The 11790-nt window shown below is 42.9% G+C and overlaps 1 long non-coding RNA gene across 1 annotated transcript; it reads right to left on the bottom strand.

Annotated features, from left to right (window-relative positions):
• Positions 1-8207: 8207 nt before the first annotated feature.
• On the bottom strand, positions 8208-9439 carry LOC308151435. Its single transcript, XR_013937294.1, has 4 exons — positions 9344-9439; positions 8881-9015; positions 8592-8706; positions 8208-8404 (listed from the first exon to the last, which is right to left on the bottom strand). It is a non-coding gene; the product is annotated as an uncharacterized lncRNA (long non-coding RNA).
• Between the last annotated feature and the right edge of the window lie 2351 nt (positions 9440-11790).

Genomic DNA, 11790 nt, shown 5'->3' with positions numbered 1-11790 from the left:
GATATAGTACGTACACCCAGTTTATTGTAGAACGCACGGATGTGCTCTACACCATAACGCCCTGAGTGGGGTGGTAGATTGTTAACTAATTTAGTGGCTATGGTTGTAAAGAAAGTGTTTAAGCACTTAGCCACATCCAGCTTGTCTTTGGTGGTCTAATGGTTAGTGAATTGGACTCTTGATCGGAAGGTCGTGAGTTCAAATCCCGCCTGAGACTGCCTTATTTTGCCCTTGAGTAAGGCACTTAGCCCTCAATTACTCCAGGGGGAATGTCCCTGTAATTCGTAATTGTAAATCGTTTTGGATTAAAAGCGTCTGCTAAATGGCGTCTAGAACACCCATGGCTATTATCCCTGAAAATAATAGCTCATTTGGCCAAATTTGCTTAAAATTACCTCGGAAGTCGGCGAGATTCTGGCGCGATTTATACATCGAATAGGTAGACAAGATTTAGGATTTATTGAACAGTTTTATTTTTAATGTAGTCGATTTCGTTTTATTACAAGTCAATTTAATATTCTTCTATAAGAACAGGGAACATTCCATCGCGAGTGAAGCGAGCAAGCGGAAAAAAATTTGGCCTCCTCAATTCTGGAAGTCACCAGCCTCCACTGGTGTGAATGTGTCAGAAACTACTATCTGCAGAATACGTCACCAGCTGAGCTAGAGAGGCTTCACTGCAAGGTGCAAACCACTAGTTATCCTCCTAAAAGGATGGTCAGTCAGGTTACAGTTTGCTAAGAAATAACTTGTCTTAATTGATGATGTTACTGCTGACAGCAGCAGCAGAATGGATTCTGAAGGGTACAGAAACATCTCGTCTGCTCAAGTACAAGCAAATGCCTCCAAATTCATTAGATGGTGCCTCGTTACACATTAAGACAATTACCTCCATACTTCCAGACTCCAGAGCAACTAGTGTTTTTCAGGGCCAAAAAGCAGAAAGTTATTGACTGGCCAAGTCAATCTTCAGGTTTAAATCCAATTGAACATGCATTTAATTTCTTGATGAAGATTTTAGGCAAAAGAATGACCTCAATAAAACACCTGAAGATGGATGGTCTAATGGTTAGTGAATTGGACTCTTGATCGGAAGGTCGTGAGTTCAAATCCCACCTGAGACCATCCTATTTTGCCCTTGAGTAAGGCACTTAGCCCTCAATTACTCCAGGGGGAATGTCCCTGTAATTCGTAATTGTAAATCGTTTTGGATTAAAAGCGTCTGCTAAATGGCGTCTAGAACACCCATGGCTATTATCCCTGAAAATAATAGCTCATTTGGCCAAATTTGCTTAAAATGACCTCGGAAGTCGGCGAGATTCTGGCGCGATGTATACATCGAATAGGTAGACAAGATTTAGGATTTATTGAACAGTTTTATTTTTAATGTAGTCGATTTCGTTTTATTACAAGTCAATTTAATATTATTCTATAAGAACAGGGAACATTCCATCGCGAGTGAAGCGAGCAAGCGGAAAATAATTTGGCCTCCTCAATTCTGGAAGTCACCAGCCTCCACTGGTGTACATGCAGTATGTATGTATTGGTTTGATTGATTGATTGAAAACTTTATTAGAAGATTTGCAGAAGTAGGTACATGAAAGTACATATTACATACAAGGTTAACTAACAGGATAAAAACCCAAGAAAGCCGCTGGCTTATTTCAATTGGGGTCCTTGATTCTCAATTCATCGTTACATGTAAGACCGACAAAAAAACTAGTACTATCTACAAGATAAACATACATCCAACATGGGAAGAACAATACAACAAAACATAAGGTATGTACAGCGGGTAGGACAGGTGGGGACATACACCACAGGTGGGGGCGGGGGACAAAACACAAAGTATGTACAGTGGGTAGTTCGGGCAGGGGGACAGACATATAATATGTACAATGGGTAGTTCGGGCGGGGGGACAAAACAACAAGTATGTACAGTTTTTGATTTAGAGGGTGCAGTTACGGATTGCAGCCTCCTGTAAATGTTTTTTGAGAGTGGTTTTGAAGGTGGGCAGTGTTTTGCACTCCTTTAAGATTATAGGAAGGGCGTTCCACATTTTTACTGCATAGTTTGCAAACGAGTTTAACCCCTTGTTTGTGGTGCAACGCGGTTGAACGTGGTTCGTGGAGCTTCCTCTGGTATTGTATGTGTGGACGTTGTTCACTTTTTGGAAGTATGTTGACAGGTACTTGGGTGTCTTTGTGGTGTAGCGTATCTTGAAGACCAGGCCCAGTGCAAGCTGCTGCACTCTGTCAACTACTCGTAGCCAATCAAGGCTCAAAAAATGAGCAGCGGTTAGATGTGTCCTAGGGTTGAGGCCTAGCAGAAGCCTAACCAGTTTATTTTGGGCTGTCTGGAGTCTTGTTTTTTGGGCCTTTGTGGTTCTATAGTACCATGATGTTACGGCATAGTCGAAGTGACATTGAATGAGAGCTCCTGATAGGGTCCTCAGTGTGTTTTTAGTTTACTGACAAGTGAGGATATCCTGTACAAGAATCTAGTTCTATGGTTAACTTTTTTGATTACTTTTGCTGCCATTTTATCTCCGGAAAGATTTGCCTCTAAGATGGAGCCCAGGTATGTAATATCCTCTTTTCTTGTGATAGTAATGTTACCCACTTTTATTTTGTAATTTACAGCCTTTCTGAGTTTAGATGGGGATCCGTATAGGATGGTTTCAGTTTTACCTAGGTGTATTGATAGTTTATTGTCAGCTAGCCAGATGCAGATTCTACTCAGTTCAGCGCTTTTTCCACCTGCAATATGTCCCTGTCAGAGACCAGCAGAGCCGAGTCATCCGCGAACAGGAACAAATTGCAATCACATGCTGATGACATGTCATTCACATATATTAGGAACAGTAAAGGTCCCAATATGCTTCCTTGTGGAACGCCGCAGGTCACTGGGAGGGGGGGGGACAGTGTTCCGTTCACACTAACCACCTGTTCCCTCCCCTCTAAGTAGGATTGCATCCAGCTCACCGATGTTCTATCGAACCCAATTGCTTTCAGTTTATCTAACAATATGTGGTGATCTACTGTGTCGAAGGCCTTCTGGAGGTCCAGCATGACCATGCCGCAGTACTTGCCCGAGTCCACCTCATGGTTGATGTGGTCGTTCAAATAGAGAAGGCATGTGTCAGTGGAATGGGATGTTCTGAATCCTGATTGAAATTCATACATCAGATTTTTTTCGGTAAGGTACCTATCAACCTGTTCATAAACTATTTTTTCCATAAGTTTCGAGATGGAATTAAGAATAGAAACAGGTCGGTAGTTGCCTGGGTCTAATGTGCTTCCTTTTTTATACAGTGGGGTTACCCTTGCTATTTTAAAGTCAAGGGGGACGTGTCCCTGTTTGATGGAGAGGTTTATTGTGATGATTGGGGTAATGGAGGCAGCTGAGTCTTTTAGAAATCTGGCTGGAATATTGTCATGGCCCGTGGCCTTTTCTGAGTGTAGAGCGCCCAGTTTTTTAAACACCTCATCGTTTGACACCATGGAGAGTTTAAAATCATCTTTGCGTTACTACAGGTACCAAACAACGAAATTTGGGAGGGGGGGCTCCCCTGGTGCTAGGAAAAAAAAAAACTAAAAACAAGAAGGGAAAAGAGCTGGTTTACATAAATAAAGGCTATGTACACTAACCACTATACTATACTATACCAATAAAACACTGTGCTGTACTCAATGCTATGCTATACCTATTCTAACATTTCCTATCTCTGAACCTTATGTACCCGAGGGTTGTCATATTGCACATAGTGTTATTGCACATTCATTTAAAGTGTCGCAGTTTGCAGGTTTGAAATGTTCACAGTTGTGTTTCAGTGTTGCACTTGATTTCAATCTAGTAGCTGCCATCAAATTGTCTAGATTGTCCAGGGCCTAGAACCTAGGTCTTTGCTGTGTTCAGGGCCTGAATGGCCCTGGGGTAGAAGCTGAGCTTCAGTCTGTTTGTCCTTGCGAACATGGTCCTGAACCGCCTGTCCGAGGGCAGCCGAGCAAAGTGTTCGTACCCAGGGTGGGATGGGTCTCTGGAGATCTTGGAGGCCTTCCTGAGGCAGCGTGTGTTGTACAGCTCTTCCAGAGAGGGGAGGGGGGCGCCGGTGATCTTCTGGGCCGATCTCACGACTCTCTGTAGCGCATTCCTCTCAGCGGCTGTGCAGCTGGAGAACCACACGCAGATGCAGTAGGTGAGGATGCTCTCCACTGCGCAGCGGTAGAAGGTCACAAGCATCTCCTGTCCGATGTGGTCTTTCCTGAGGACTCTCAGGAAGTAGAACCGCTGTTGTGCCTTATTGATGATGGCTGCTGTGTTGATCTTCCAGGACAGGTCATCCTGTATGTGCACCCCGAGGAATCGGAGGGTTGAGACTCTCTCCACGCTCCCCCCATCGACGAGCAGGGGCTGGACCTCAGATTTTTTCCTCCTGAAGTCCACGATGATTTCCTGGGTCTTTGACTGGTTCAGCAGCAGGTTGTTAACCTTGCACAGCTTGCCCAGCTGCTCCACCTCATCCCTGTACGCCGCCTCGTCCCCCCCCGAGATGCAGCCCACCACGGTGGTGTCGTCTGCAAACTTTACGATGGAGTTGCTGGGGTGGACGGGGGTGAAGTCGTAGGTGTAGAGGTTGTAGAGGATGGGGCTTCATGTTCATATTCAAAGTGACATTTCTCAAACAATGACATGCCAACAGAGGTGTGTGTATGTTTTTGAGACTCAGAGATTGTGTCATCATTATTAAATATTAGACCACCTGATAGAGTCTCTAGAGAACTCACAGCCACACTGGGCTGCCACTGCACTGCACAGCTCTGGCTTGAGCTCGGCGGGCTATGAACAGACAGAGCAAAGAAATAATGTAAGAATGATTCAAAGACATAACATTACAATAGCAGAGCAGAACATGTCAAAAACCTCCTAATCAATTGTAGGTCATTGTAGTGATACTGTCAATACAGATCGCATGTTTACATTTTAGCAGATGAATCAGAATCAGAATCAGAATCAGAAGACTTTATTGCCATGACATGTAAACATGTTAGGAATTTGGTTTGGGACAATGGAGCACGGTTTACAGCAGGACAGGTGCAAGACAGGACAAGACAGTGCAAACCAACATCAAAGTGCAAGAGTCATAATTAATATAAATATAAAGTGCAGAGATCAAGTGTTCAAGTGTTCATATCCAGACAGTCCAAAGCTCTCTGGGTGGGGGTGGAGGGAGGGTAGATAGATAGGGGTCAGGTCAGGGGGGGGGGGGGGGGGGGGCAGCGGCATTTAGGAGCCGGATGGCTGTGGGGAAAAAGCTGTGTGTATGTCGGGCCTTCACAGTTTTTAGGGTCCGCACCCTCCTGCCTGAGGGGAGCGGGGCGAAGAGACCGTGTCCTGGGTGTGCGGGGTCAGCCATGATCTTCCTGGCCCTCCCCAAAGCCCTACTTTTAAACAGGGCCTCAAGGGGGGGCAAAGGGCAGCCAATCACCCTCTCCGCCGAGCGTATCACCCGCTGCAGCTTGGCCTTGTCCTTGGCCGCTGCAGCGGGGAACCAGATGATGATGGCGGAGGTGACGATGGACTCAATGATGGCCGTGTAGAAGTTCACCAGCGTGGTCTTTGGAAGGTGGCATTTCCTGAGCTGCCTCAGGAAAAACAGTCTCTTCTGGGCCTTTTTTGTGAGGGCGTCGATGTTGGGCCCCCACTTCAAGTCCCGAGAGACTGTCACCCCAAGGAAGCGGCATGACTCCACTGTGGTGACTGGAGTGCCTCCCAGTATGATTGGGGAGGGAGGGGGTGGGTTCCTCCTGAAGTCCACTATCAGCTCCACTGTCTTAAGAGCATTCAGCTCTAGGTTGTTCCGGGTGCACCAGGAGACCACCAAGTAAATCTCGCTCCTGTAAGCAGATTCATCCCCCCTGGAGATGAGCCCTACCAAGGTGGTATCGTCCGCGAACTTGAGGAGCTTGACCGACTGGTGGCTGGAGGTACAGCAGTTGGTGTAGAGGGAAAACAGGAGGGGAGACAGGACGCAGCCCTGCGGGGAACCGGTGCTGATGGTCCTCAGCTCAGAGATGCTTTCATTCAAAGCGATTTACTACAAGTACATTTGTCTAAAGTAGGTAAATCATCTATACCTCAGACATAAGAAAATACCTATGCTAGTACCACTGCCATTGGATAATAGAAGAAGTTCATTATTATTTATTCTTTTGTCCCACCATATCATACTGAAAACAAGTTGATCAGGTCTAAAGTCCCTTAGGCTGGCACTTGTAATTAGGGTTAGGGTTAGTAATAGTAATAACAAGTGTATTTCACCAGAGGGCAGTAAAATCAGGTCTAGAGTAGTGAATGTGTAGTGTAACAACGTAGAATTAGATAGCGAGTGTATTTCACCAGAGGGCAGTAAAGATCAGATCTAGAGTGGGAATTCCATTTCAGGGTTTTTAATTGGGCCTTTGTCACCACGTGAGCTCTCAATGATCACCATGGTTACAAAGATGTTTTCTATTATTAGAATGTAATGGTGTTGGTCTGGTGTCTTCCACACATACACTCAAACTTCAAAGGTGTGTGATGTTTCTATCAATGTCGTGTTGTCATAATAGACATCATGGATTATTATTCATTCATTCATCTTAAAGGCCTGACAAAGCATCACAAAAGACACATTTGGTGATGCCCATGGGTTCCAGACATCAGGCAGTCATTGCCTGCAAAGGAATTGCGACAAAGTATTACAAATTAAAATTGTATCTATTATTATGTTAGTTTGTCCAATTACATTTGAGCCCCTGAAAATAGGGGACTGAGTATAAAAATGGTTGCAATTTCTAAACGTTTTATAAAATAAAATAAATCAACCCCTTGAATTAAAGCTGAAAGCCTGCACTTCAATTGCATCATGATAGTTTCATTTCAAATCCATTGTGGTAGCGTACAGAGCCAACATTATGTAAATTGTGTCACTGGCCAAATATTTCCGGACCTAACTGTAGATTATTGAATAATCATCTGTGATGACTATTATGACAACCCCACATTGATAGAAACATCACACACCTTTGCAGTTTGAGTGTATGTGTGGAAGACACCAGAACAACACCATTACATTCTAATAGAAAACACCTTTGTAACCATGGTGATTATTGAGCACTAACGTTGGGACAAAGCCCCAATAAAAAACCTGAAATGGAATTCCCTCTCTAGATCTGATCTTTACTGCCCTCTGGTGAAATACACTCGCTATTACTAGTTGGTTACTATCTAATTCAACGTTGGACTTGTTACACTACACATTCACTACTCTAGACCTGATTTTACTGGTGAAATACACTTGTTATTACTAGTACTTACAAGTGCCAGACTACAAGACTTCAGACCTGATCAACTTGTTTTCAGTATGATATGGTGGACAAAAGAAAATGCTTCTTCTAACATTGTGACTGCCAATGACAGTGGTACTAGTATAGGTATTTCTTATACAGTGGACACTGTACACTGTACAGTGGACAATGACAGTGGTACTAGCATTGGTATTTTCTTATGTCTGATGTATAGATGGTTTACTTACTTAGACAAAATGTACTTGTTGTAAATGCTTTGGATGAAAGCATCTGCTAAAATGTCAACATGTAAATTGAAACATGCCATCACTATGGACAGTATCACTACAATGACCTACAATTGACTTTGAGATGTTCTGTGACACAGCTATTGGAATGTTATGTCTTTGAATCATTCGTACATTGTCTCTTTGCTCTGTCTGTTCATAGCCCGCCGAGCTCAAGTCAGAGCTGTGCAGTGCAGTGGCAGCCCAGTGTGGCTGTGAGTTCTCTAGAGACTCTATCAGGAGGTCTAATATGTAATAATGATGACACAAATCTCTGTTGAGTCTCAAAAACATACACACCTCTGTTGGCGTATCATTGTGTCAGAATTGCCACTCTGAATATGGATATGAGTCTTACAATACATAGAGTATAACTACATTTTTATTGCTATATTTTCAGAAGATGGACATCAGCATCATGAGGAGAAGAAAGAGAAGAAGCAGAAGAAGAAGGAGAATAAGAAGGGGGGATTCGAGGGTTCTTCAGAGGAGTCTGTAAGATGATGACTTTCTCCACTGGCCTCCCCAAAGATGAGTGAGACCCGCCCACCCCCCCACACCCCCTTTCCTCTCACCAACAGCAAATTAAAAATCATGTTTGATTGAATCTAGTTCAACATTGTTACAATACAGATTCACTATTTAAAAACATATCAAAGAGAAAGAGTGAAATTCTGCATCCAGTGTATTGTCATCTTCACAGTGGTGACGTCAGAGAGATCACAGCCTTTGGGAACACACAGACGCGAATTTACGACTGCATTTTATATCATTCCAGTTTTTTGAGCCTGGAGAGAGGAGACAAAGAGAGCACAGCGCAACTTGTAAGAATTCAGACTGACAACAGCATTTTGTTTTAAATTGGAGGATTATTAAAAGTGAAATACAGCATACTGGTTAGAGATTACATTTTATTTTATTTTATTTGAGCAGCATTGCTTTACTTAGAGGAAAAGGATCTATAACAAAATGTACCTCCATGGTTCATATGAATACAGTGCTCTTTTCCTCTCCAGTTGTCGGGCTGTATCGGCTGTATCCATTTGGTGTAGGAGAATATGGTCCCGTCGCTCCACAGCCAAATGCCCTCCTGTGTAGAATAGTAATAGTTAATCTTGGGTCCGAAAGAAACTGACATTTTTTTCCAATAGGCAGAATTTATTTAAACAAAGTGTTTCAGTATTTGAATAATCATCATTGACTCATTGTTGTTACTATGACTTTTTTAATCTGTAAGGATAAATAAAGGAATGTAAACACATACTTGGGCAGCATCACAACCACCGATCCAGGTGAGGGGATTACTGCCGGTGGTCTTCCGGATCAAGCTCTGAAGGAATCTGTATTCTCCGATGCTGTGGACAGATGCCATGTTCCCTCCCTTGAGCACACAGGCACGCTGGAGAGAGAGAGGAGGGGGGGGGGGAGAGTGAGGGAGACCAAAAGAGTTCACTTTAACCTACTAAGCATGTCACCTGTGCTATTGGGACACTTTCTATCGTACACTGTACATTCGAACCACAATATTTTCAACACCTGTCACTTACAATAAATAACAGTGGAACAAATGCTGCCTCCCATTTCTCCTCCCTTTTCTTCAAGTATGTACTGATAGAGAGCCCATGCTTGGTTAAATAAAGGATACATCAAAATGCTTAGACCAATCCTATGCTGTTAAATCCATGTGGCAAAGTACACAAGTTGAAGAAATGGGACACAGCACAAACCTCTGCCTCACTCCATGTTGTTTTGTTGGAGTTAAACTTGTAGAGCCTTGAGCCGTACACAGACCAGCCGTCCATAAAACAGGGGTCAGATTCTGGCTCTGAAACACGAACAAGTTAGAGTACACACAACAACGCTTCAACCTCCCAACAACAAGATCAACATCACCTGACACCACTTGAACTATCTGGGGTTAGAGAGACTGAAGGGAAAAATGTGTCAATACTGGGAAACTTTAAAACTATAATTAGTAAGTGTAAGGAAGGATAGAACGGAAGTAAAAGAGTCAGTGAGCAGTAATATAGTGAATTCCTGGGCCTGCTGTCTCTCCTACCCTTTGCTGCACTCAGGGAAGCCGCAGCACAGAGAAGCAGAGACATGGACAACAACATTGCCATGGTGATGATGGGTTGCTGAAAAGGAGAGAGACATTAGGATCAGAGGATAATAATGCAAAAACCATCCGAGTTCAATGAGAGGCAGAGATCAAAACAGCAGTTGTAAAGAAAGTAGGTCTAGTAACAGTAACACATGTTCCAGTAGCCCAGAGAGACAGTGTGTAGGTGAGTAGAGGACTTACCTGTTAGAGAGTGAATCTCAGGTAGGTTCTTCAGGTTCTGATCAACCAGAGACAGAGGAGCACTTTTATACACATGACATAATTATATATAACCACATCAAAAGGATGATACATTTTCAGTATTTGAGTAAGGCGTTGTACATCACCTCAGCCAACAATTTCCACAGGCACTATTACCTCTGCACAAATGTATTGGGGCTATCGGCATTCGCTATGTTATGGCTTAGTTATGGCTTTGTTATGTCTTCGTTATGGCTACCACTGAAAACGCCAAATCGCCTTCGCTAATTTCTCAGCCGAGAGTGTGTAGATGAGTAGAGGACTTCCCTGTTAGAGAGTGAATCTCAGGTAGGTTCTTCAGGTTCTGATAAACCAGAGAAAGAGGAGCCCTTTTATACATTTAACTCACACAGCTCTCATAGTTTACTCACTTACTTAGGCCTTTAAATTCCCTAGGGAACATAGGCCATCAATGAAACCCCTCCATCCTCTTCAGCTCTCTGATCCAGTTGTTGCCATGACAGCCCATCCGTCTTCATCTCCTGTTCTGTGGATCGTCTCCAACTTTGTGATTGATTTGTTTGGTCTTCTGACCGTGTGGACTATCCAGTTCCATTTTTTCCTCCTGATTTGAATTTCTATTGTTTCTTGTTTGGTGAGTTCCCACAGATTGCTGTTTGAGATGGAGTTGGGCCAGTAGATTTGCAGGAGGCGTCGGAGGCAGCGGTTAATGAATGTCTGTAGTTTGTTGAGTATGTTGGTGGTTGTCTTCCAGGTTCAGGTCTGTAAAGTAGAGTGGATTTGACATTTGAGTTGAAGATTTTTGGTTTGGTCTGTTTGGAGTGATTGTGTTTTTTTTGTTGTTGTTGTTTTTTGCTCCCAATATCTTAGATTAGATGCACAGCATGATAATCAGTTATTATTAAATGGATAGATCCGGCCATCACCCAGCCTGACCTGGCCAAGTTTGCTCATGTAACCAGCAGGTTTGAACCAGGACCTCTTGCATGGATGACACAGACGTCATACCAAGAGGACATCCTTGTAGTATGAGGGCTAGATTTGGGCTACAAGGCCTCAGGCAAAGCCACTCATCATGAGGGCGTGATTACAAATCACCTCTGCTACATGGATTATGGTTCCATGTCTGCCACAATATCTGGCCATTCAGAATGAATTCATTCCGACAAACATTCCAAAAGAACTGTTTATATGATTGATAATTCAAGAGTTTGCTAAATCAAGAGTATGTCCTTACATATAATCTGAATCAAATAGTTAATAATAAAATAGTACTTTTCTTTTGTGTCCTTTATTTGAACTATTAACAGAACTGATAATTATCTGACTATTAACTGATTATTTTCTATTGAGGAGTGACTCTGATATGTTTCCTGTATCTGATCACCATGGACAAGATATGTTGATATAAACGTGTGATATGATCTGATAACAGCAGACTGTTGACTCAGCTGAGCAAGTTTACTTATGGTGATTGTTCAGACTGGGTTGTGTGTCTGTGGCAAATAAACCGGTTCAGACAGATGTTAAAAAAAACGAAATAGAAGATTAACACGAACAACACCTTGCTGTTCCTCATCCTGTATTGAATTAAGGCCACAAAAAATATTTGTAAAGCATTACCGGCACCCAAGGTCCTAGCATCCGCTTGATTTATGAGTCTGAACTGTCTTTGTTATACAGGGGGATATACAGCATGTCACTTAGTTCTAGAACTCAGACGATAGTCAAATATATACTGTAGAGCTAATATATTTGATAGTAGCGATAGTATATACCTCAATGCATGAGGGGGAAATGGCTAGACAGTAGTATCAGCAAAGTTGAATATTTCTATATATATATATA

This window comes from Nansenia antarctica (genome assembly GCF_963989245.1).
Source record: "Nansenia antarctica genome assembly, chromosome: 2".
In the NCBI taxonomy this organism is placed as follows: Eukaryota; Metazoa; Chordata; class Actinopteri; order Argentiniformes; family Microstomatidae; genus Nansenia; species Nansenia antarctica.
The sequence above is the reverse complement of the archived record's forward strand: the minus strand, read 5'-3'. Positions and strand labels throughout refer to the sequence as shown.